This window comes from Bactrocera oleae, chromosome 3 (genome assembly GCF_042242935.1).
Source record: "Bactrocera oleae isolate idBacOlea1 chromosome 3, idBacOlea1, whole genome shotgun sequence".
Classification (NCBI taxonomy): domain Eukaryota; kingdom Metazoa; phylum Arthropoda; class Insecta; order Diptera; family Tephritidae; genus Bactrocera; species Bactrocera oleae.
The window spans coordinates 48,163,743-48,191,097 of NC_091537.1; the positions used below are offsets into that span (position 1 = coordinate 48,163,743).

At 35.3% G+C, this 27,355-nt stretch overlaps 1 protein-coding gene across 5 annotated transcripts in view; it reads right to left on the reverse strand.

Moving 5' to 3' along the window:
• Frmd5 (FERM domain containing) overlaps window positions 1–27,355 on the reverse strand; it is a 533,566-nt gene that overhangs the window by 419,956 nt on the left and 86,255 nt on the right. The gene's annotated exons all lie outside the window — the stretch shown is intronic.

Below are 27,355 nucleotides of genomic sequence, written 5' to 3' on the forward strand. Positions count from 1 at the left end.
TCTTTGTGAGCAGTATATTGCCTTTATGCGTGAATACATTGCTCTTGATCATATAGAGGTTAGCTGGTCACTTCATACCTCATCATGCTGTAACCACAAAATTTCGGGTGGTTTTTGACGCTTCCGCGAAGACTTCTAAAGTGACATCCTTAAACGATACACAGTTTTCTGGACCACAATTACAGGACAATGTTGTCGATATTCTTCACTGTTTTCACAAATTTAACATAGCAATTACTTCAGACGAGAAGAAAATGTTCCGACAAATATTAATAGACAGACCACATAGTAAATGGCAACATATACTTTGGCGTGAATCGCCAAATGAACCACTTTAAGTATATGGATTGAAGATGGTAGCTTATGGAATGGCTCGTAGCCCATTATATTATATATATATATTTTTCCTCGAAGAACACAAAAAAAAATGTTTTGTACGAAAAAAATTTTTTTACATAAATTTTTAATGAAATGACCCATGTATATATCTATATACGTATATATAAAAAATAAAAAAATATAAAATAAAGACAAATTAATTAGCTATATCATACACATATACCCTTAACTACATGAGGAAGAAGAACTTTTCGGACATAGCTTAATAGTCAGGGGTTAGGTGGATAAGATAGACTTTATCTGGGAGGAAGGGTTTCACTTAACATGGGGTTAACTTATACATGCTTGGATCAAATATTGCGCGGAGCTAGATCTGGAAAAGGCAAAGAAGTAGGCATGAGAGAGATGCTAGAACACCGCCTCTGCTTATGTCCCGCCTTATCTAGAACTCGGCTAAAATATGTAGGAGCTTCGCAGTTCAAGGAACTGGATTAAATCTCAGAATTAGGTTTCAAGTCTTAATTAAAATTCGCAAAAAGCGTTGAAGTCGTGTACGATGTAAACTTCAGCTCATATTAATTTACCTCCATCTGGCAATACAAAGAACCTGTAGGTCTATGTATGGTGTGACTGAGAGCCAGTTTGACCTAACATAACCTAGCTTATCAGCCGCTAAATTTATTTTAGAAAGTGACCGTTCATTAATCGGTCGGAAATCGGTGTTAGAAAATAAAATTAAAAATCACGACAATTTTTAGTCACAACTCAAAGCGGCTCATGACGCAGTAGTAGAAACTGATGTCTCAGATTTACCTGAACATTTTAAAACTTCGGCTTACGCATAGTACGAAACCTGCTTAGACCAGCATGGACCTACAAAAGCCTTGATCTCGAAGCAACTAAAGCTAATAAATTCACTTGCACTTACTCCAAATCCGTTGAAAGAGCTGCCACAAATACAAAGTAAAGAGGAAGGTTCAGGCATCTATCTCAAGGTGCCCGCATGTGACACAGAATTACGCATTACCAAAAATATCGTTACTTTTGTGGGAGCAATCGCTCACATGGCGAAAAAATGCCCAAAGTGGCATCAAATTAATGACTTTCTGACTACCTAGTACGAAATCGCTGAAAGGGTAGGCAAAAAATTAACTAAAACAAAATATGTTTCAAACGATTTAAATCGAAGCTTTAATAGACTTCAAGCTAGCAGCAAAACCAAATCAATCAAAAGCTTTTACAAAACGCGTTTGCTCACATCCGAACAGAAAAAACATACGTCTTGCGAAAAATTTTAAAAACTAAAAAGTAACGAACGAAGAAATTTTGTCAGAACAAAAAGATTATGTATTAATTGCTTGTCACATGCGCATACTCATAAAGAACGAAAAGCAAATTTAATTGCGTCTATGGTCAAAAAGACATAATTTTCTGCTTCATTACAACAATTTTACAATTCCACCCCAAAGAAGTGTTTATACAAAAAAATAAACACTGGTTTAGTTAACAACAACTCATAAAACACAAAATCCTTTAAAATTGAGCATACTACTCAAACGCACAAAATTCGAAAAGCTACCCAGAGAAATTCGAAGCAGGGTATTACTACTCACTCAATCGAACACCGAGGAGAACTATTCAAACTTAGAGCCCTAATAGACGAAAGATCACAACGACCAATTCATAGCGTCTAGGGCACTAAATAAGCTACAACCGCCAAAAAAACAACCAATATTGGGAATCGCGGGAATGGGCGGAAGAGTAATCCAAAACTCAACTAAAATCTGTCCCATTACCCTAATTTCCCCCAAAAGCGGATAAGCGAATTAAAGCAAAAGCCATAGTCCTACCGCAGCTTACTCACATGCTTCCAACTCATTATATAAAAAATAGCAAGTATTTGCAAAAGGTTTCACACCTAAAGCTGGCAGCGACCTTATATCGCAAATAAGTCTTAATGATGTTGTAATAATTTCAAACAAATTTTGGCTCAAAACACTATTTTTCAAACCAATACCTTAATTCACAATTTCAGAAATTTTGGGAGTTACAAAAACTCCCGCCAATACCAATTAAAGCCCAAGAAGATCAGTATTGTGAAGCCGCAACTACTCGATCAAATAATGGTCGGTAGGTAGTACGACCAGCACTAAACTCACAATGTTCCAACACTCCACGAATTGGCAGAAGATACAAAGTCTAAATTCACTCTAACAACCTCAGTGTTAACAAGTAAGGAAGGGCTAAGTTCGGATGTAACAGTACATTTTATACTCTCGCAAAGTCAAATGATATACTCCATTTGAGATTTCTTTAAGGATTGACTGATATTTCCGGTAGAAGGTCAACTTTAGGCACTGGGGTCCACATATTTAGTACTTAGGGGCTTGAACAGTTTTCGTTCTCTTCTACTAGATTTAAAATATTTATACCTAGATGCAAAATCAGCTAAACAAAGAGTTTCTAACTGATCGGATCTTTGAACATAACGGTCTAAAATACCGGCTACGAATATTTCAGTCGAACCTGAAGGAAGGTTCTGAAGTTCCGCTCTAGGTTTTACCATTCGAACACGTTCCTCAGGTCGAGAGGTATTTATAAATATTTCTGCATTACTTGCTTCCGAAAGATGGAGCCCAATGCAGCAATATACTGCTTCTTGTGCAGATATTTCTGTGCCTGATATAAATTTGTGACCTATATGTTTAAGTTTTTGCTTAATAGTATAATTTCCAGCTTTTACCTCTGATATAGCTTCATTTAAGAGCCTAGAAATTCCCCTGTTAGACTTGTTAATATAATTAATTATATATGAACAGCAAGCATATGCAGCCAGTATATATTGGATATCCATATTTGCTCTATGGAGTTCCAAAATCAGAGGATTATAAGCGTTTATAAAACGATCCTGTAATTTTCTTTAGAAAAATTTTGGGTTTTGTTAAACTTGTCCTAAGGGCTAACAAATAGTCATCAAAAGACGTATTTATTCTACTATCAGACAGGAAGTGTTCAAAATCGTTTAAATTACAAATGTCTTCTGTAGTCGTATTTGAATTTAAAACGTTTAGAATTTTGAAAAAGTTTTCCTTGTGTCTTTCTGAATTTTGATTTGTTTCTGTAAGAGGCAACAGTATTTGCGTTGAAGGCATTGGTGGATATGGTATACCAAAACGACAAAACTGTTGTCCTCTTATTTCCCTAGTACAAGACCGACTGCGGATATGCTTTTGATAACCCAAATAATTTTCTAAGTGGCTGATCGAACCATCGGTAGAAATATAATTTTCAATGAAACTAATGACATCAGGGAATGGCTGAGGATCTTGAAGGTATTCTGGGAGCATTATTAAGACAATACATGCCATGTACATGCGGGGAATCTCTCTGTTGAAACTCCACTCTCCAGTAGAAATTTGTAACAAAATGCTCTCCAAAAATGTCGGCGTTATCTTTAAAAAGCTTAAGAATTTGTCGATAGCGGTAGTCAAAATATCTAGCACAAGTAACCGCGTCTGACCGAATTAAGCGATATCTATCTTGGGTTGTTAAACTGTTGGCTTCCTCTTCCGAAATATCTTTAGAATCAACAGTTTTAGACAGGATGACCAAAAGCTCAACCCACTGAGATTCTGCAGCCGATAAAGTGGTAAAGAAGGTTGGAAGACCAAATTGGCGAATCCTAGCGATTCCCTTTTTCTCCTCAGCTTCCCAGTGCGCAGGTGAGGATCTAACGCCTTTCAAAACCTTATAACCATCATCGTGTTGAATCAAGTTTTGAACAAAGTTTTCGTTTAATAGATCTTGGGCCGTAACTCGGATGCGACCTGAAAACTTTCTAAAACAAATGGATGTGCTATTCTTAATTTGTAGCAGTTCTAATTTTTTTGTAATCATAGAACAACTTTGGAATGGTACACGCTCTTCTGCCAAAACGGCGACGTTTCAGAGCATGTACGCTTCTGCCCAAGGTATATTGTTCCAAATGAAAACTCTTCTGAATTATTATCTTGAATTATGTTAATTGGTTTGTCCTTCACCTGGCGCTATAACTAAACGGTTATAGTCTAAATTTTCTACAGGAATATTGTCCGAAAGAGTTTTTTGACCGCCCGGATTTAGCTCTGAAGGTAAAAGACCCGTGGGAATATTATTACCTGAGGGATTATCATGAGAAGTTTGTGCCGCATGAAAAGATTGAACCAATCGGGAATCCTCTGCAGATACAACGGAATTTCTTCTTGGTTATTAAATTCTGAAATCCAGTTTTCATTAATATGTATATTGTGCTCACGATACAGAGGGGTATTCACTAAAAACTGCAAAGCTTCCATAATCTTTGCGGGGCGTACGGTATCGATCATGTAATCATGATTGTATTCCAAACGCCTTCTTAAGTGAATTTGTATAACATGAGCCTCACCAAATGACCTTGGTAGAGATGTCACAAGATTGTTAAGAGAAATTGGTATATTAACAACAGCACCTTTGAGCAAAGTCTGACCTTGATATCCTAACGGACGGATTGTCATAACAGGCAATCTAGGCATTATAAGACGTTCTTCGATTGGGGTTAAACCTTTCAAACAATCCGGTATTTCAGGAAAGTCTAGACCGTTAGCTAAACATATTTTTCGTACGCTCTTTTTAACAATCGCATTTTTGCAAGTAGCACAAAAATTGTAATTTCCATCTTCTGAAGGAAATTTTTGCATTAAAAAGAAGGCAGATGCAGCATTCGGGTGACCTTGCGCAATAGTTTCGAAATTTAATTTGCGAACTTGGTGTGAAAACCATAAGCCGCCGGAGCAAATACATATTTCAGTAGGGCCCTTATTTATATTTTGGAAATAAATGTTTTTGAAATCAGTTAAATGGCCACTATTATTAGTTTCTATAACATTATTTTCTCTCGTTAATCGGATTCGTTGGGACTGCCTTTGGTTTTCAATTTGTCTATTGAGTGGGTTATTTCTACGAAGGCGAACTTGACCTTGTCTAAGACGTCTCTGATTCAAAATTTCTTCCCTCATACCCCTCCTACTAAGCTGTCGACGTTGTGTTTCTCTATCACGCTCCTCGCTCCTTATTTCAGGATTTCTTCTTGCATGTTCCCTTTGCATTTGATCACGAATGCGCTCTAAATTCCTATACTCAGGATTTCTTGCGCGAAGTTCTCTATGATCCCTAGTGTTCCTTCTTTGTTCATCATAACGTACCTCAGGGTCTTCACGCCGAGACCTATGACCTCGAGTATTATATTATTTGCTCTTCAGAGCGAATTTGTGGATCTTGCCGCCTTGTTCTATGTTGAACAGTATTTGCAACTTGCTCAACAGATCGATCCTCGGGGTCTTCACGCCGAGACCTATGACCTCGAGTATCTCTTATTTGCTCTTCAGAGCGAATTTGCGGATCTTGCCGCCTTGTTCTATGTTGAACAGTATTTGCAATTTGCTCAACAGATCGAACCTCGGGGTCTTCACGCCGAGACCTATGACCTCGAGTATTTCGTATTTGCTCTTCAGAGCGAATTTGCGGATTTTCCCGCCTGGTTCTATGTTGATTTGTATTGATAATTTGTTCGGACAAAAGTACGTAAGCTGTACTAACATGTTGCAAGAGTATAATAAATATCAGTACACTGTGTTTGTAGTTTCGGTTTCACTAAATGTCTTTACAAGAAAAGTGCTTTATTCAAACTAATTTTAGTGTATTACACAGTACAGTGTATAGTGACGAGCAATAGCATAGCAAGGACTTACACGGAATTACAGTGAAAGAGAGCAGCACCTAGGATCCAACTTTTAACACACGGACGGACTGAATTATATAAGTATTATCTATAAGTATTTTATATATTAATCCATTTATTAGTAATTAATTATGCCTAGATTAAGTAGAAAATCTATATTACTAAGTCGTCTTCAGAATAGAAGACGTATGAGAGTTCTTCGTGCAAACTCTTTATATAGAGATAGTGAGCAGTCACAAAATACTGAAAGTCACGCTAATCGTAGATTAGATTCCGATGTACGTCTGTCCGAACAAATTATCAATACAAATCAACATAGAACAAGGCGGCAAGATCCCCAAATTCGCTCTGAAGAGCACATAAGAAATACTCGAGGTCATAGGTCTCGGCGTGAAGACCCCGAGGTTCGATCTGTTGAGCAAATTGCAAATACTGTTCAACATAGAACAAAGCGGCAAAATCCCCAAACTCGCTCTGAAGAGCAAATAAGAAATACGCGAGGTCATAGGTCTCGGCGTGAAGACCCCGAGGTTCGATCTGTTGAGCAAATTGCAAATACTGTTCAACATAGAACAAGGCGGCAAGATCCGCAAATTCGCTCTGAAGAGCAAATAAGAGATACTCGAGGTCATAGGTCTCGGCGTGAAGACCCCGAGGATCGATCTGTTGAGCAAGTTGCAAATACTGTTCAACATAGAACAAGGCGGCAAGATCCACAAATTCGCTCTGAAGAGCAAATAATATAATACTCGAGGTCATAGGTCTCGGCGTGAAGACCCTGAGGTACGTTATGATGAACAAAGAAGGAACACTAGGGATCATAGAGAACTTCGCGCAAGAAATCCTGAGTATAGGAATTTAGAGCGCATTCGTGATCAAATGCAAAGGGAACATGCAAGAAGAAATCCTGAAATAAGGAGCGAGGAGCGTGATAGAGAAACACAACGTCGACAGCTTAGTAGGAGGGGTATGAGGGAAGAAATTTTGAATCAGAGACGTCTTAGACAAGGTCAAGTTCGCCTTCGTAGAAATAACCCACTCAATAGACAAATTGAAAACCAAAGGCAGTCCCAACGAATCCGATTAACGAGAGAAAATAATGTTATAGAAACTAATATACGGCATATATTTTTCACACCAAGTTCGCAAATTAAATTTCGAAACTATTGCGCAAGGTCACCCGAATGCTGCATCCGCCTTCTTTTTAATGCAAAAATTTCCTTCAGAAGATGGAAATTATAATTTTTGTACTACTTGCAAGAATGCGATTGTTAAAAAGAACGTTCCAAAAATATGTTTAGCTAACGGTCTAGACTTTCCTGAAATACCGGATTGTTTGAAAGGTTTAACCCCAATCGAAGAACGTCTCATAATGCCTAGATTGCCTGTTATGACAATCCGTCCGTTAGGATATCAAGATCAGAGTTTGCTCAAAGGTGCTGTTGTTAATGTACCAATTTCTGTTAACAATATTGTGACATCTCTACCAAGGTCCTTTGATGAGGCTCATGTTATACAAATTCACTTAAGAAGGCGTTTGGAATACAATCATGGTTACATGATCGATACCATACGCCCTGCAAAGATTATGGAAGCTTCGCGATTTCTTAGTGAATACCCCTCTGTATCGTGAGCGCAATCTATATATTAATTAAATAAAATATTTGGCAACACTTTAAGCTCTTAAGCTGTAATTTTTTAGCTGTGTACATTTGTGTTTTTATTTTAAAAAATTCTTGAAGTTTAATTGATTTTTATTACCGTGTTAATACAAATTTTTAGTGATTAAACTCTCAGTTTCATGATAAGTATTAAATGTTCTGTTTTGTGTGGTATTAAAAAGTTTAAACCTTCCAATTTTTGGTGCCGAGTCAGCCTTTTGTTTCATTTTGTTTTCTCTCTTTGTTTATCTTCTTTACTTCTTTATTCACAGCTGTGTTGCGTTTAGCTTTTTATTTGTTACAGTGCTTCTAAAACTGCTCGCTATATTGCTTCTTCAAATTGTCTTGGTTTTAAACTTTGATAAAAAAAATTGTTCTTAATTGAATTTATTATTATTGATATTTTATTAACACACTAATTTATTATTAATATATTAAATTTTGTTCTACTTACTCTTTTATTTGATCTTCATTCTTGTGGTTTATTATGTCTTGTAACTTCCCCAATTGTAACATTAAAGGCGAGTCAGATCGCTACGTTTCATGCTGGCTTTGTGATGGGCTTGCCCATATTAAATGTGCTGGACTGACTGGTAGAATCTTAGATTCTATTCTCGACTGTAAGGGATTGCGTTGGTCCTGTTTAAATTGTAGATCTATTGAAATCGATCTATTTAAAGTTTATAGGGAGACACGCAATGGCTTTAACGAAATCGGTCGTGATCTTGTAACCCTCACTGAAAAATTTAGGCACTATGAAAAATTGTTCAAATCTTTTAAGTGCCTGAATGATTCTCACGAATCCTCTAAACCTGCTCCTAAGCGTAAACGTCCTTCCGATGAAATAACACTTAGTTCTTCTGTTCAGAAAAGAACGTCTCCTCCCAATGACCTAATAAATATCTCTTCTCCTTGCCCTCAAGGTGATAAGCCGTTAACTTCCAAAGAGCTCAATTCCCCAAAAGCTCTATCTAATAGTAATAAGTGTCTCACAATTCCAGAGGCTCCCCCTATTAACTTAGTAGCATCAGTTAATAATTTGATAGTTATTCCACCTAAAAAGTCTATATTTATTTCGAGACTTGCCAAAGATACCTTGGTGGAGGACATTAAATCTTACATTTCGTCACGTTTAAAAATCGATGATATCAATATACGTAAATTTAACTTCAATTATGATAGAAGTATATCATCGTTTAAAATAGACGTATATCTTGAAACATTCAAAAAGATCTTAGATAGTTCATTCTGGCCATCTGGGGCTTTTGTACGCGAATTTAAACCTAAACTTAGAAGTCAAACTGAGGAAAACATTGTTAAATTACCAAAAGCAACCACCGATATAAAAAACTGATTGGTAGAAATTCGCTAAGCATTTATTATCAAAACGTTAGAGGGGTTAGTACAAAATTAACTGACTTGTATTTGAACAGTTCCAATTTTAATTTCCATATAATTGGATTTACACAAACTGGGTTAACTTGGTAACAGAATCGGTGGAGGTGTTCTATTTGCCGTGCATTCCTCTATCCCATCTGAAAATATTCTTGTTCCAGGGACCGACTCATTTGAATTTAAATGTATTAGAGTATACGTTAATAGTTGCTTTATTTATTTAACCTTATCTTATATACCATCCCATTCGGACTTATCTGTATACATGCAGCATGCTTCTTTAATAAATAGTGCTACCTCGATGGCAAATAATGCAGATTCAATAATTGTATTAGGTGATTTCAATTTACCGTGTGCTTCGTGGAAACCTTTCGATGACTATATCGTGCCGATTTGCAATCGGTCATGTTTTAATGAGTTTTTCGAAAAAATGTCCGAGTTGGGTCTGAACCAAATTAATTTGATTCCGAATAAATTTGGTAAATGCTTAGATGTAGTATACGTTGATACCTCTGCAAAGTGTTCCGTTATTCAGAGTAATCCTCTTGTTCTACCAGAGGACTCATATCATCCTGCTTTGGAAATATCTGTCGAAATCTCAGGCATTGTACGGGATAATAATCATCAAACTTCGTGCTTCTGTACTCGGTTTAACTTTGCAAAAGCTAATTTAAAAAAATTAAATACAGAACTTTCTACAATAACATGGCCTAATTATAATGGTGATATTGAATTGAGTGTCTCTCATTTTAATAACATTATTATGAAATTATTTGAAAAGTATGTTCCAATAGTAATTGTTAATAAAAGCAAAAGTATAAGTCCGTGGTTTTCGAAAGAGTTATATAAATTGAAACACAGAAAAACTCGAGCCTTTAAACATTTAAAAAAACCGGTTCACTTGTCGACTATTCTAAATATTCTCTATTGCGTCGACAATATTTTGACCTAAACAAAAAATGTTATAATAATTACTTAAATAAAGTAAAAAAAAATATTGTAAGTAATCCAAAAACGTTTAATGATTTCGTCAACTTCAAACGCAGGATTTCCAAATTTCCGTCCGCAATGAAATACAAATCTATCATTTCAAGTGACAATGATATTATATCCAATATGTTTGCAGAATTTTTCAAGTCAAACTACTGTAATAATTCTTCCAAAACTTTTTCTTATCAGCAAGTGCTGTGTTCGAATACTTTAATTAACGCTCCAATTATTTCTGAAGAAGACGTCCTTTTTAATTTAAATAAGTTAAAACCATCTTTTAGTTATGGCCCAGACATGATACCCTCATGCTTCCTAAAAAATAGTGCCAAATATATTTACCTGATATTTAATTCCTCTCTTAAACACGGTATATTTCCTTCAATATGGAAACAGTCATTTATAATCCCTTTGCATAAAAGTGGATTTAGATCCAACATTGAAAACTATAGAGGTATCGCAAAACTATCAGTTATACCTAAACTTTTTGAAGCTATCATCACTGACCATATAACCTTTTCGATTTCTCCGTTAATTTCCTCATCTCAGCATGGATTTCGTAAAGGGAACTCGACTATAACAAACTTACTTGAATTTGTAAACCATGTATCATTGTAAACCATGTATCTTAGGGAACATAAGCATACGGATGTTATATACACAGACTTTAGCAAAGCTTTCGATAAAGTAAATATCTCGATTCTCATACATAAACTTGATCTGCTGGGCCTTCAGCCAAGATTCCTTCAATGGGTATCTTCCTATCTTTATAATAGAATACAACGAGTGATATTTGAGGATACACCTTCAGATACAATTAATGTTTCTTCAGGTGTTCCGCAAGGTAGTCATCTTGGCCCGATTCTGTTCTTGTTGTTTATTAACGATATCTCTTCAGTAATAGAATTCTCAAAAATTTCATTATACGCTGACGATGTAAAGCTTTTTAAATCATACACTTCAACTGAGGAAAGGTGTCTGTTGCAAACAGACTTAAACAATTTGGTTGCATGGTGTGATAGAAATGATTTGCCATTGAATCTCAATAAATGTAAAACGATGCGCTTTTCCCGTAGATCTGTGCACCCCTCTTCTTATGTAATAAAACACCATATTTTAGAGCAAGTTTTAAACTATGTTGATTTGGGAGTTAATATGGACCCCAAGCTTAATTTCAGTCTTCATATTGATACCATGGTCTTGAAAGCAAAAGCTGTCCTCAGTTTTGTTAAACGTTGGTATAAAGAATTTAGAGATCCGTATATGACTAAAACACTCTATACAACTTTGGTTAGACCTATATTGGAATATGGCTCTGTGGTATGGAACCCTAGCTACCAAATCCATTCTGACAAGTAAGAGTCGGTTCAAAAACAATTTTTACTTTTCGCCTTAGCGCATTTCCGATGGGATGCTAGGGTAAGTCTACCTCCATACACTAGTCGTTTAAAACTTATTAATCTACCTACACTTTCTAGTCGTAGGCAAATGCTTGGCATAACATTCTTAGTGAAACTTTTGAATGGAACTGTTTGCAGTTCTTTTCTCCTGTCTGAAATTAATTTTATTTAACCGGTTCGCCTTTCGAGGCAGTTTAGATCTTTACTGCTAAAATCCTGTAGATCAAATTTTGAACTAAACGAGCCATTGCGCCGTATATGTCATGATTTTAATTCTCATTCCAGCACATTTGACTTATCTGACTCACTTTTCAAAATTAAAAAGACTTTATTGTTTTCTCTTAATAAATGAAAATGTAACAATTTATTATATTGTAACTTTAGATCTTAGCTGTTGAAATTTGGTTTCTGTAGCTGAGCAGTTTTAGATCTCAACACTTAAAAACTCTCTTGCCTTTTCTGACTCGGCTAATTCCGCACGTATGCGGATTGCGCCCATCGCGTCGGGTGGGCGGGAGGAGGGTAATCGTTGAGTTATTATTATTAAAACTGGATTTCAGAATTTAATAACCAAGAAATAATTCCGTTTGTTGCATCTGCAGAGGATTCCCGATTCGTTCAATCTTTTCATGCGGCACAAACTTCTCATGATAATCATTCAGGTAATAATATTCCCACGGGTCTTTTACCTTCAGAGCTAAATCCAGGCGGTCAAGAAACTCTTTTGGACAATATTCCTGTAGAAAACTTAGACTATAACCGTTTAGTTATAGCGCCAGGTGAAGGACAAAGACCAATTGACATAATTCAAGATAATAATTAAGAAGAGTTTTCATTTGGAACAATATACGTTGGGCAGAAGCGTACATGCTCTGAAACGTCGCCTTTTGTCAGAAGAGCGTGTACCATTCCAAAGTTGTTCTATGATTACAAAAAAATTAGAACTGCTACAAATTAAGAATAGCACATCCATTAGTTTTAGAAAGTTTTCAGGTCGCAACCGAGTTACGGCCCAAAATCTATTAATCGAAAACGTGATTCAACACGATGATGGTTACAAGGTTTTGAGAAGCGTTAGATCCTCACCAGCTGAGAAGAAAAAGGCAATCGCTATGATTCGCCAATTTGGGCTTCCAACCTTCTTCATTACTTTATCGGCTGCTGAATCTCAGTGGGTTGAGCTTTTGGTCATCCTCTCTAAAACTGTTGATTCTAAAGATATTTCGGAAGAGGAAGCCAACAGTTTAACAACCCAAGATAAATATCGTTTAATTCGGTCAGACGTGGTTACTTGTGCTAGACATTTTGACTACCGCTGGCGACAAATTCTTAAGCTTTTTAAAGATAAAGATAATTTTTGGAGAGCATTTTGTTACAAATTTCTACCGGAGAGTGGAGTTTCAACAGAGAGATTCCGCGCATGTACATGGCATGTATTGGCTTAATAATGCTCCCAGAATACCTTCAAGATCCTCAGAAATTCCCTGATGTCATTAGTTTTATTGACAATTATATTTCTACAAATGGTTCCATCAGCTACTTAGAAAATTATTTGGGTTATCAAATCATAGCCGCAGTCGGCCTTGTACTAGGGAAATAAGAGGACAACAGTTATGTCGTTTTGGTATACCATATCCACCAATGCCTTCAACGCAAATACTGTTACCTTTTACAGAAACAAGTCAAAATTCAGAAAGACACAAGGAAAACTTTTTCAAAATTCAAAACGTTTTAAATTCAAATATGACTACAGAAGACATTTCTAATTTAAACGATTTTGGACACTTCCTGTCTGATAGTAGAATAAATATGTCTTTTGATGACTATTTGTTAGCCCTTAGGTCAAGTTTAACAAAACCCAAAATTTTTCTAAAAAGAAAATACAGGATCGTTTTATAAACGCTTATAATCCTCTGATTTTGGAACTCCATAGAGCAAATATGGATATCCAATATATACTGGATGCATATGCTTGCTGTTCATATATAATTAATTATATTAACAAGTCTAACAGGGGAATTTCTAGGCTCTTAAATGAAGCTATATCAGAGGTAAATGCTGGAAATTATACTATTAAGCAAAAACTTAAACATATAGGTCACAAATTTATATGAGGCACAGAAATATCTGCACAAGAAGCAGTATATTGCTGCACCGGGCTCCATCTTTCGGAAGCAAGTAATGCAGAAATATTTATAAACACCTCTCGACCTGAGGAACGTGTTCGAATGGTAAAACCTAGAGCGGAACTTCAGAACCTTCCTTCAGGTTCGACTGAAATATTCGTAGCCGGTATTTTAGACCGTTATGTTCAAAGATCCGATCAGTTAGAAACTCTTTGTTTAGCTGATTTCGCATCTAGGTACAAATATTTTAAATCTAGTAGAAGAGCACAAGATAGTGATAATGAAGAAGAAGAGAGGGAAGACGATAACTTACCAGAAAGCGGGGTTGTCATGCCTCTTAAAGACGGTAGCGGTTTTGTGAAAAAACGTACCAAACCTTGTATTATTCGGTATGGAAGGTTTAAGGTATGATGTTTTTGAGCAAAGAGAACTTGAAAATGTTTTAGAAAATCTTTATAATAAAATAGACTTGGACGAAGGTGCTCAAAATGAACTACCTATCGTGGAAAATTAGTTCAGAGTGTTGGCACTTCCAGAAATAAACCCAAATATAAATTTGCTGGACTTGCATGGCGAAGATTCAACAGATAATGGCACTGAATCTGATTGCAATATTAGACTTATTAAACTACCCCCTTTAATTCCAGTTGAGTAATTTTTTTTTCTTTAGTTCAAAGTCTAAATACTAAGCAAAGAACCTATTTGACACATTTGATGCACCACCTAAAAACAAATCTCCCATTTTATGAGTTCATTGGCGGCGGTGCAGGTGTGGGAAAGAGTCGTTTGATATCTGCAATATATTATATTAAGCTCTTAACCAGCGTTACAATTCTACACCTGGATCCAATCCAAGTTCCTTAAAAGTTCTTTTTTGCACACCTACGGGTAAAGCAGTATTCGGAATATGTGGAGTGACCCTTCATCCAATATTCTCTTTACCTGTTAATCAGTTGAATAGAGAGTTGAGGCCACTTAGCAATGACACAGTTAATTCATTGTATTCCAGATTTATCGATTTAAAATTAATCATAATTGATGAAATATCGATGGTAGGTGCTCGTATGTTTAGCTCTGTTGATGCGAGATTAAAACAAATTTTCAAAACAGACAGCCCCTTCGGTGGTATACCGATCATAGTGTTTGGTGATTTGAAGCAACTGTCACCTTTTGGAGATAGGTGGATATTCTCTCCTAATCCTAATAATGCATACATCACTTTAGTTGGTTCCCCTTTGTGGGAGTTATTTAAATACTTTGAATTAACAGAAATAATGAGACAACGGGAGGATCAGGCCTTTGCAATTGCATTAAACCATATGGCATCTGGTACTATGACAAATGAGGACATATCCCTCATTGAAATTCGAGTAGTTAATTTCGAAGAAGTTCCCGATGATGCCATACATTTATTTTAGTCCAATAAAGAGACAAATAATTTAAATGCCCTTAAGCTCAGTCGAATCCCAACAGAAGCTTTCCTTTCAACTGCAAAAGACTCAGTTAAAGAAATTGGTATAAATGAAAATGATAATATTTTGGAAAGAGTTAAACTTTTCAAAACTTCTGAAACGCAGGGACTTGACACAAAAAACCTCCGCCAAATATATGATTACAGTGAACATAAATACGTGTGATGGCTTGGTTATTGGGGCAGCTGGGCAACTTATGCAAACTGATTTCCATTGTTCTTTTCACATTCTGTGGATTACATTTTTGGAACCTTCTGTTGGTTTGATAGCACGATCAAAAAAGCCTCATCCTCTAGAAAGTTCTTGGACACCAATTGAAAATGTTGTAAAATCTTTTCAATATAAAAGAAATGAACAAATTTCAATTGAAAGAAGTCAGTTTCCAGTTGTTCCGGCTGAGGGAATAACTATTCATAAAAGTCAGGGTGCCACATATAATAAAGTTGTAGTTCATACTCGACCCAGAATGCCTAGAGCGTCAATATATGTCGCTTGTAGTCGAGCTACTTCTGCAGAAGGTCTATTCATCTTAGGAAATTTTATTCCTCCTAACAAATTTTCTTAATCGGATCCCGTATTTAGAAAACTGAGGGAATTGAACACAAATAAAGCTTTAACAACAAGTTTGAATTTTATGATTTCCCGAACATCAGGACATCAAATTTTATTCCATAATGTTCAGAGTCTTCACGCTCACATTAATGATATAAAAAGCGACTGTTTGATACTATCTTCAGATATTTTATGTTTTGTAGAAACTTGGAATTATCCTTGCGAAAGTTTTGATATACCAGGATTTACTCCAATTAACGAGCTGAGGATAGATAGCACGGAAACAACCAACAGAAATAAACGGGGCATTATAGTATATGCAAAGCATAGTATTGCTTGCTCTATAGAATCAAAGGCTGTAAAGAAAATTTATTCAGGCCGCAAAGTTTTAGAAGCGGTTTTGTTTAAAGGTTTCAATATTAATATTCTGGTTCTATATAGAAATTCAGCTTTCTCTGTCAGACAATTAATTGTAGAATTTCAGGAAGTCCTTACTTCTGAGTTAGGCAATCAAAATATGCTAATTTTTGGAGATTTTAACATTTATTTAATGTCTACATGGACTGCAATAAGAAATCTGCTCCAATAAAAAACTTTAGTTCGTTGCTTGGTACAGAATATTCAACCACACCTGCCGGTACACAAATTGATTGGTCATTTTCAAACATGGATCCTTCCCGTGTAAATGCAATTACTTTTGAGACAGTACACAGCTATCATGACAGTATTTGTGTCTCTATTTCGAACTAAAGTTTTCAGACTTAGTGCAATAGTTCTTCATTTTTTTTTCCAAATATAATCGAATTGGAATGGTATAGGAATTTTGACAGTAATTTTTAAAACAATTTTAAGAAAAATATGTATATAATCTAATTAAGAAAATTTAAATTATATATATTGTATAATTTGTTATTATATATGACATTATTGTATAAATATATAATAGAAATTAAATAGTATAAGGAAAAAAGAAATATAATTTGGATATATGTATGTATAAGAACCTCTACAAAAATTTATGTTTAATATTGTAAATTTTGTATACAAATTAATATAATAATATTATATCATTTTTAAAGTTGTTAATATTTATTATTTTTAAGCTAATCATGTATAAAAATATCGATATAATAAATAAAAAAATGTTATTCATTGTTCAAAAACAATTTCTTTTCATACTTCTCAATACAGTTGTAATGCATTCTATATAAAATCAATTATAAGCATATACAAAAAGCACAAGAACGATTTCTCATAATTTGAGTAAATTTAGTTTACAAATTGCTTTAATTATTTTCAGTGTGAGTGAAAAGTAAATAACTAAGGCAACAGTTCCTGCTTCTAATTATTAAAATATATAAAGAAATCTCAAACGAATATACCATTTAACTTTGCGAAGGTATAAAATGTTCGGTTACATCCGAACTTAGCCCTTCCATACTTGTTTTAGTATGTATTTTTTCAAAAAACCATTTTTTATTGAAACTTGAATAAAATTATTAGTAAACTAATACAAGATACATTAGTTAGTATTAAAATCTACAAAAGAATTTCGCTGTGACGATAAACAAAAAGATATGCCACATTGTATGCAAGGAAAATGTAGGAAAATGTCTAATATTGTCTAACCTTATATAACGCAGCAGTAGCGAGGAACTGTTAGGACGAGATCGTTTCGCAAAAATCTCATTTTCAATGTTACTTCCTACTATTGTTCGGGTTATGGTTCGGCAAAAATCCCCCACTGAACCCTTTCCGAGGGTGCCGACTGGTAATAGGTACCACAGATTCACGACATAAACGGGGACGAGCTTGTAACAGTCCGCCCCTGCCGTAGACGTGAGAAATCTAGCTAAGGTCAGACTTCTTATCTGTGTGTTCGATGTTCCTCAATAGCACAGCATACAGATAAGGTTCCTTACCATGATCGGGGGTACTATAAAGGGTGTCATGCGACCCGTGCCGAGGATCAACCTGGCTGGGGGCCCTTAAATAGCCCAGTCTCGAACGGATCTTACGGATACCTGGCGCCCTTTGTAATAAGATAGCCTTACTTGCGCAACGGAGGCTATGCCGCCAACGAAAGAGGAGCTAACGAAGGAGCTCCAAGCATCGTTTGACTGCGCGTTGTATCCCGCGGGTTATTAACAACTTCTTGTATAATGTTCTCAGTGAATATACTTTTTGTCCATTTTCTAAATGAACTGCAAGGTGGAAGATTGTGGGAGCCCGGTCGTGCACTTCGAATGATAAAATCCTCAAGATAGGGTAAGAGCTGCAGATGTAACGTCCAGACTGATATTTTTCCACTTCATTTGATGAGTGTGCTGAAAGTGGCTTGATCACTGCCTTGATTAATATACTTATAACATATTGAATTGCACAACTCCACGTTGCATCAAAAATCAAAAGGCGCGGATTATAGGGAACGAACCATCGGTTATCAATAACTTGGTTTCGGACGGTAGCATTTTGCCCACGCTGTTCTGGCAATCGTCGACGATATTTGGGATATCCGTCATCGCCAGTACTTTTTTGTGTTTGGAACGACTTCGGAAACTTTTCGCTGCATTTAGAATCTCGTATATGTGGAGAATTTGGGTTAAAAGTCCCACAAGGGCCATGTACCATATGTTTCTTAACGATTTCGTACAGGAATGGATCTTAATCTTTATCTGAAATAGCCCTGTCAATTTGGTTGGGTCTAATTTTAATCACTAACCAACTTGATCTACCAAGTACTGGCTTGCTTACTCTTATAAAAAGTCATTTGAAATCCGTTATTATAACGGCATATATTGCGCATGAATTGTTTGTATTTCTGATGATCACCCGTAAGAAGAGAGTGAAGTGGTGCAGGTGGAGGGAGAATTTTTTCTTATTTGACTTTTCCCTGTAAGCAACACATGCCTTTCGGTTCGTCCTTAAATTTCAATGCCAAGCAATGTTCACACACTACTGACATAGTACCTATTGATACTATACGATCGTCTTTATAAGAAATCGAAGGATCGTAATTCAGGGAAGTATTTTCTTTATTTACCCATGAGTTAGCTCGTGCTGATGATTCTGTGGCTCTCTGTATTCGATGTCTACCCTATCTCGGCTGCAGCGAACCTCATGCTCTACTGAAGGTTCTCTCTCTATCTCTCTCTCTCTCTCTCTCTCAGCTCTATATCCATCCCAAAGATGACTGAATCGAGCCTCGCGCTCTACCGATGATCCTCTGTCTCTCTGAACTGTATGCCAATCTTGATGCCGTCTGCGGTGAGCCTCACGCTCTACTGAAGATTATCTCTTTCTTTTAGTTCTATATCTATCCTGAGTCTGGCTGAGGCCTCACGTTCCGTTGACAATTCTTCATCTCTTACTGAATGTACTCTTCTGGCATTTACTGTATTACGACCAATGTTCGAACGACTACATCTTCCAGACATGACTTTATAATTTCTGTACAAAATTTATTCAGTTCTACATGTATGATTACCTATGCCCAAATTGCAATATTATTAGTATGTGCGGCAGTAAAAAATAGCTAAATACTTACCATTTAGAAATCATAAATAATAAAAAAACAAAAGATACTTATTCTATTCAATTTTTTTTTAGCTAAAATACCCTAGCTTAAACTACGATTTTAATTAAATTAACACTAGTTAAAAAATATTTTGTTATTTGTGCGTCTAAAGACAAAAGATAATCAGCAACCATCAACAATCATCAACAGCAAAATATATCTATTCTATTAAGTTCTTTTTCTGAACTTACACTTGCTTACTTTTTCTGAAATTCCAATTCATAAATTATGGTTTTATTTAATCCAATCTTGTCTAACCTTATGTACTTATAATACTATAAGTGCGATTTAACCTTAATTAAATTTATAAAAGAATATCATTTATATTGTAAAATTACTATCATACAATTATTTATCATAACTTTCTGATACGTTGTAGCGCTGAAAAGCACGTTTTTATTAAGTATTGTTATTTTCCTCGCTAGAGAGCTCCGATAATAAACGCGTTCGATCGCTGCTAAATTCAAAGTGCTATAGGAAGAACCAAGTATTGCTCGACTATTTAATAGATGTATACATATAAACCTTTCACTTTAATCACTTTATCTATTAAGAAAAACCGCATCAAAATCCGTTGCGTAGTTTTAAAGATTTAAGCACACATAGGGATATAGGGACAGAGAAAGCGACTTTGATTTATACTTTGTATTGCTGTGAAAAAATTGTAGAATTTTCTCATGACGGTTTCGTGTCATAGCTGCAATGAGTGAGGATTGCCGTAATTACCCCAATACGTGCGTTAGGATATTTGATTACTGACATGAGATAGTTATTGTATGTTAATACTCATAAATCGTTTAATTTCATCAGGTGTGGTGTTAAGTGGGTTCATTATATTTTGCTGTGTAGAATTCAAATTGCTCTGTTCAACGGTATTTGAAACAATATCCTCTGATACAAAATATGAAAAGAACTGATAGGGCGTTTGCAACGATATTATTTCTGGCGTAAGGTGGTCGCTACCTCGAAACTGAATCCAACTTTCTTTCAATTGCATATTGCAGCGCTTTTAAAGTGGGTTTTTAAACTCTATAGAATCTTTATCTATTGTTGTGCGCGACAAAAAGGTGGGAAATTGTGGTCATCGTATTTGACCTCCTAAAACTACTGGACTGTCGTCATTGTTTGTACTTGTATGTAAAATATTGTCATCACTAATATTGATGTGAACGGATATTTCACATTCTGGGTCTTCTTCAATAAAATCTTCACTATCTGATCAAATTACGTCGATTCGCTGAAATGGTGAAATTTGTCTCAGCGATGTTGTCGTCGTAAGAAAAATCAGTTTCACAGTCATGATTCGACCAATTAAAATCATCAAAGAACTTTTCGAGATCTTCCTGACTTCTCTGTGTTATTATATATTGGTAAAGACAAATTATGCATTTTTACACTTTTACTAATCACTTTATTATAATTTTGCAATGTACTTCTTTGATGACCACCTGATGGTTCCTAAAGTTTGTTTTTATAAAATTTAAATTTAAATTTCAAAATTCCTAATTATAATTATTATATATATATATGAAAATTTTATAAAATGAGCGGTTGGTTTCTGAAAGAACCGCGAGGAAAGTAGTTTGTAACAAAACCGTCATATGGGAGTGAGCGTAGTTATCATCCGATTTCACCTATTTTCATGTTGTCCCAAGAGGTGTCAAAATGATATGTCCTATTAAGCGGCGGTGCCGCGCCCACTTTAAAAATAATTGCGGCTTAGTTATAGCATAGGTATATGTTTTCGATTAATGGCCCTTTTTGGGCGTGGCAGTTGTCCGATTATATCCATCTACGAACTAGTCCTCACTTGTTTGCCAAGGAACACGTGTACCAAGTGTCATTAAGATATCTTAATTTTTAATCAAGTAATCGCTTGCACAGATGGACTGACGAATAAACGACCACTCGGATTTCTCGTCCCAATTATACTGATCTTTTATATAATATAAACACTTGGTAGAAAAAGTCTCCGCTCACCAATTCGTGAAATGTGTTTGAATAAAAACCTTAATAAAATATATGCGTTTTTGAAGGTCTTTTCAGAATCACTTCCCAAATAGCAGAAGATGTAAAACTACGATTTAAAAAAACAATATGCAGCGACACATCAAGAAAAATATTAAAAAGGACTGGATACCATAGGCAAGGGGCACGCAAAAAGCCATTCATTTCCTCAAAAAATCGTATGAAGCGCATTGCTTTCGCAAACGAACATATAATCAGCCTATATCTTTCAGGGAATCAGTTTTATAGCCGGATGAGCCCAAATATTGTATATTTGGAATTAAAGGAAGGCAGAGGGTGTGGCGAAAAACTGGTACGGCTTTTGAAGCACGAGATCTTACTTCAACTGTGTGTGAGGATGTAGTTCTATTGTGGGGGTGTTTGGCAGCAAGTGGAGTTGGTGGCTTTGAATTTATTGAAAATATTGTATAATAAATAAATTTGATTATCTAATTATTTTTAAGTCGGCAAATGAGGCAAAGTGCTGACACATTAGGATTGCCAAACATGTTTTGTTTCCCACAGAACAATGACGAATGAAGCAATATCGCTTGGGAAAATCTAGCGGCGTCAGTTCTTGCATAAGCTGTTAATTTAAGATCTCGACGTAAAATGCGCCAAGTTGTACAGTAAATTCTGTATGTTTATCGAAAATAAGTTATTTATCAATTATAACGCCGAGATAGTTTATAGATTTTATTTCATTGTTTACTCTTTGTTCAATAGTAGTACACTTGTTTGCATTTTTTCGATTACTTTAATTCAATTTTACCCTATTTGCACATAAACATTTATATAAATTATCTAGATCGTTTCGTAATTTTGAACAAGCTGAAATATTCGTAGTAGTGCATCATCTGCAAAAAATTTAATATTGCAGTATATTACTGCATGAATAATATCGTTTATATAAAAGTATGTATATAAGAAATAATATAGGTGCCAAGACAGAGCCCTGTGTTAATCTTAAAGGAACTATCACTTCTTTTGATTTAGAAGAATCTATCACTGTTTTTTCTTTCTATCTGCCAAATAACTTTGAAACCAGGATATCACGATCCACTGTTTTAAATCCTTTTTTTTAATCCAAAAAAATCGCTATAATGCTTTGTTTCCTATTTAGCTCTTTCTTCCAATCAGATATCACTATATTTAGTGCCGTTTTACATGAGTGTTTTCTTCTGACCTCTGATTGTTATTTTACTATTTATTTGTTCTTTTCTAAGTATTTCACAGGCATATTTTTGATGGCGGTTTCCCTTATTTTTTCATCGATAGATTTTATAATATTTATTTCTTTATTTTCACTGATATTATTTTGTTTTGTAGCACATTCAATTATTCTCGCTTCACTTAATTGTTAGGCTCACTAATTTTAGCACCTTTAGCCTCTTTAATTCTCTCAATTTTTCTATAGCATATTCATCTCTTATAACAATTTCTACATTATATTTTGCTTGTTAAACTGCTTCGCTGTTTTTCCATTTTACTATTAGAGCGCATTCGTTAATGTCCTTAATTGCCAATTCACATAGAACTTTTGCTTCGCTTTGCATCAGACATTTGTTTTGAAAGAAAAGTTGGGTGTACACTTTTATATGAGTACGTTCACATAAAAAGTCTGCGACAAGAAGCTAACCAAAATGATGGGCAACTGTCATCTTTTTACGTTTTGCCAAAAAACCATGATTAGCCCTTTGGTCGGTTGAATGACTTTTTTTAGGGTTTTTTTTTGTTTCTTCATAATTTTTCTTGTTTTTTGGCTATAACCATTTTATTTGCGTTTCGTTTGGCAAGCTGTGCATATGATGGTTCGGTTGTACATTGGATATGAGATTTCAAATTATTGCACTTGTCTCTAAAAACTTAAGTTTTCTGTGCTTTGGTGCGTAACACGTGCTTCCACCTCATTTAATAGCTTTCAATTCATAGTAGTGTCCGCAGCTGATCGAAACACGTCATTGTCCAATTACTCTAGTTTCATTGTGAACAGAACACTGTACGCAATAAGCAAAGATATTATAAAAATACAACCGATAAGAAACGGAAACCTTCTGCTGCTAGTAAAGTCAAGAATTGCCGGAAATATGCTCAATCTCATGCAAATTGCACACTAATCTAAACACTGTCAAGGGAACAACCTTTGCCCCCGACTTAAACTATATCTCAGATGAAGAAATAATTAAAGAGTTAAATGCCCAAAACGTAACAGATGTCTACAAATTAAAAAAAAACGTAAATGGTACCCTTTTACTTAGTGGAGTAGTGCTGCTATCATTTGACCTTCACAAACTACCAAGTAAAATCGACGTTTCCTGGTACTCTTTTAAGGTAAGACAATACATTCCGAACCCAATGAGATGCAAATCATGTCAGATTCCATACAGCCAAACACTGCAAAAATAATCCAAGCTGCGTAAACTGCAATGTGCGAATATTCCTCATTTCAGCCTCTTCCAGTTTGCCCAAAGTTTATTCAGCAAAAAGAGATACTAAAAATAAAAACACAAAACAAATGCTCCATGAGTGAAGCAAAGCAACACTACAAAAAAAACATTTTCAATACAACCACAACACACACCTGCGCTGCATTGGTAACAGCAACTCACGATAATCGTTCGATCACGGCAGTAAACTGAAACACAAACAATTCAATAGCTGAATCAGCAAACGTCACTCTCACAAAACATAACATTTACAACTATAGACACCAACAAAGCAACGAATTAATAAATCCTCAACCAACTACTTCAAAATCAATTCTCCATACGGAAATTCACAAAAACCAAAGCCTAAACTCAATCGAGTACAATAACTCTTAAACAATACATTGGCTACTTCTTTAATTTAAATAACATTCCATCTGCAAAACAAGGCCCTCACCAACGTATAATAATCAACTCATATGTCCAAACACTCGCAATAAAAATTGATTTAAATCTCAACTTTAGCGTAATAAACCAATACATTCCACCTTGCCAACTTTTCACAGAATATGACTAACCATCGATTATTTACCAAGTAAATTCCCATTTAATCATGACAGGAGACTTCAATGCGTGGATCCTACTATGGGGCTCAAATAAAACAAATAGTAGAGGAAACAAAATTGAAAACGTATTACTTACGGAGAACCTAGCAGTCCTAAGCAACGGATCCCCAACTCATTGCTCCAACCACAAACCATTCACGCATGTCGACCTCACCATAGTCTCCGCATATCTCCTGCCAAGATGCCACTGCAGCATTAATAGCAATTTGTATGGCAGTGACCACTTCCCGATACAAACTAACGTCTACAACTGACCGAGCAAACTGGAGCGTATACCAATCAATATCAAAAAATCACTTCAAAAATCTCCATAGCCTCAACATAAATCAAGAAATTGCCAAAATCACAAAAGCCATAAATAAATCTGCTAACGAATCCATTCCCCAAACAAGACCGTCCTTCCACAAAAACTCCACTCATTGGTGGAATTCCGTTTTTAAATACATTACGCCAAAAAAAAAAAAAACAGCTGGCATAACTACAAAAAATGCCTAACAATTGAAAATCTTCATATGCTATAAAAGAGACAATGCTATTTTCAGGCGCATAGTGAAGGAAGCGAAAAAAGCAAGCTTTGAAAAATTTACAGCATCCATATCACCGGCATCAACACCAAAGAAAATATATTGTAAATATAAAGAATTTTCGGGTAAGGATAAATAATGCCTTGTCAAACCATTTCAACCTATACAATGGTATTCCACAAGGATCAACGTTTTCATTAGTATTATTTATCATAGCATTTGAACAAGTATCAAATATAGCACTAAAATATAAATATATATTTCCTTTCGCTTTATGCAAACGATGCTATAATTTTCACTAAAATCAAAGATATAAAAATTGTAAATAACATATTTTTAAACATATTAACAAGACTAGAAACGTGGGAACTGCACTCTGGCGCGTCCCTCTATACAGAAAATGTAAAATATTACACATCTGCAAAAAAAATAATTGTCACTCTACTAATTTTATGTTCAAAAAGAAACCTATCGAAATTGTAAATGATCTCAAAATATTAGGAGTTATTTTCGATAAAAGATTTACATTTAGAAAACTATGTATTAGCATAAGAAAAAACCTGGCAGCCTGAATAAACATCATCAAATATCTTACATCAAATAAATCTTTTATAAATATTCATACACTAATAAACGTCACTAGAGCACTAATACTATCAAAAATCGGTTATTTACTCCCAACTTACGGGTGGTGCTCAAACACCAACCTAAGCCAAATAAATGCCCCAAAACACCAGGCAGTGCGCCGTATCATCAACGCTTTTCCAACATCTTCTGTAAAATGCGTCCTAGCGGAGGCTGGACTACCAACCGTAAAAGACAGACTGCGCGATGCCACCTACAAACTCATCCCAATGCTGCTTAACTCACAAAATAAAATCTCAAATACGGAATTTATTAACGCCTTTAAAAAAAATCAACTATCCGCAGATGTGTCAGTTATTGCAAAATGTTACAAATCAGTAAGCACGCCTCAAAAGCAAAAACCACCCAAAAATCCCCGTGGATGCTTGAGTAATCGAGCTACGACATCACGCTTCACAAAAATAAAAAAAACGATGTCAACCCTGTCATTTATCGAAAATTATTCCACGACCTATCTGTTTCATATAAAAATCAAAGCTGGACTATGATATTCACGGATGGCTCCAAAACCGAGATTACAACAACATTTGCCATAGTACATGAAAACGGATCATTGATCGCCGGAGGCATACTTAAACCATATTGTTCAATATTTACAGCGGAAGCGACAGCCATTGAACAAGCATTGGATTTTGCAAGCCACAACAAAGGGAAATTTGCAATCTGCACTGATAGCATGTCCGTCATCGAAGCGATGCAAAACATTTACAACAACAAAGGATTATTACCACAGACCACCTAATCCACGACTGCAAAAAACTAAAATCCACGCGGGAAAGAATCTTCGGGCAAGTTGCTCCAAGAGATTTACTTGCAATCATCATAAAAACAAACATCGAATTAATAAACCAATTTTTCAAGGAATTTAATTTAAACAAAAAAATCTTTAAAAAATATACAAAAATCAAAATAAATAAATTGTGCACGTGACAAACACCATAATATAACATAATAATAATAACAATACCATTTCGCAAAACTGAGCCGTAGGCCCTGGCAGCCAGTGTTCTCTTTTTTTTATATTATTGTATATACATATGTATAATATATTTAAATTGAATAACAAATATTTCAGCATCAAGTGCATTACGTGCGTTATGAATCGCATTATGCACGATATGCGCTGCACAGCCTACACCAATTATGTTCGATTTTAATTTCTTTAATTTTTCAAAACTATTTACTTCACTTTACCGATCAACGCGACCGAAATCAATTGGAGCATTATCACCACAGTAAGCGATCAATTTATTGGTCAAATCAAATTTTTCGAAGACTCTTTTAACCAATGTAAAAATATATCCAACCTTTCACCTTTTTCTTGTGAAAGTTCAATTATTTTTACATTCGCTCCAGTTAATGGAATGGAATAACGAATGACGACAGGAAACATCTTGATTGATTTGCGATTGGAATGGTCGGTCGACAAACAAATGAATCGGGCATTCTGTAAATCAGGCTTGAGGCATTCCAATGCGTATGGTGCAAAAACATTGGTATTATCGCTTCACTTTTTGTTCTTGAACACGAAAATTGCTTCATTTGGAAACAGGGCCGAAATATTCTGGCTGCGCAATCGTTTGATCTACAATAAAAAGTTAGGAAAAATTTTAATCGTACCATAACTGCTGTTTTTTAAATGATTTTTTGAAGAACAGACCTGAAATCGTGATTCTCATCAATTGTGTGGTACATCCACACACTTTACAACATCGATAGATTCAAATCTGGCTTCTCTTCGATGAAAAAATCTGATATGATTGAAGTTTGAAGAGACGCATTTGCTGCCACCTTGTCTTTAAATGATTTTCAATATCATTGTCTCAACCAGCAGCAACCGAAAAAGTTGCATTACATTAATCG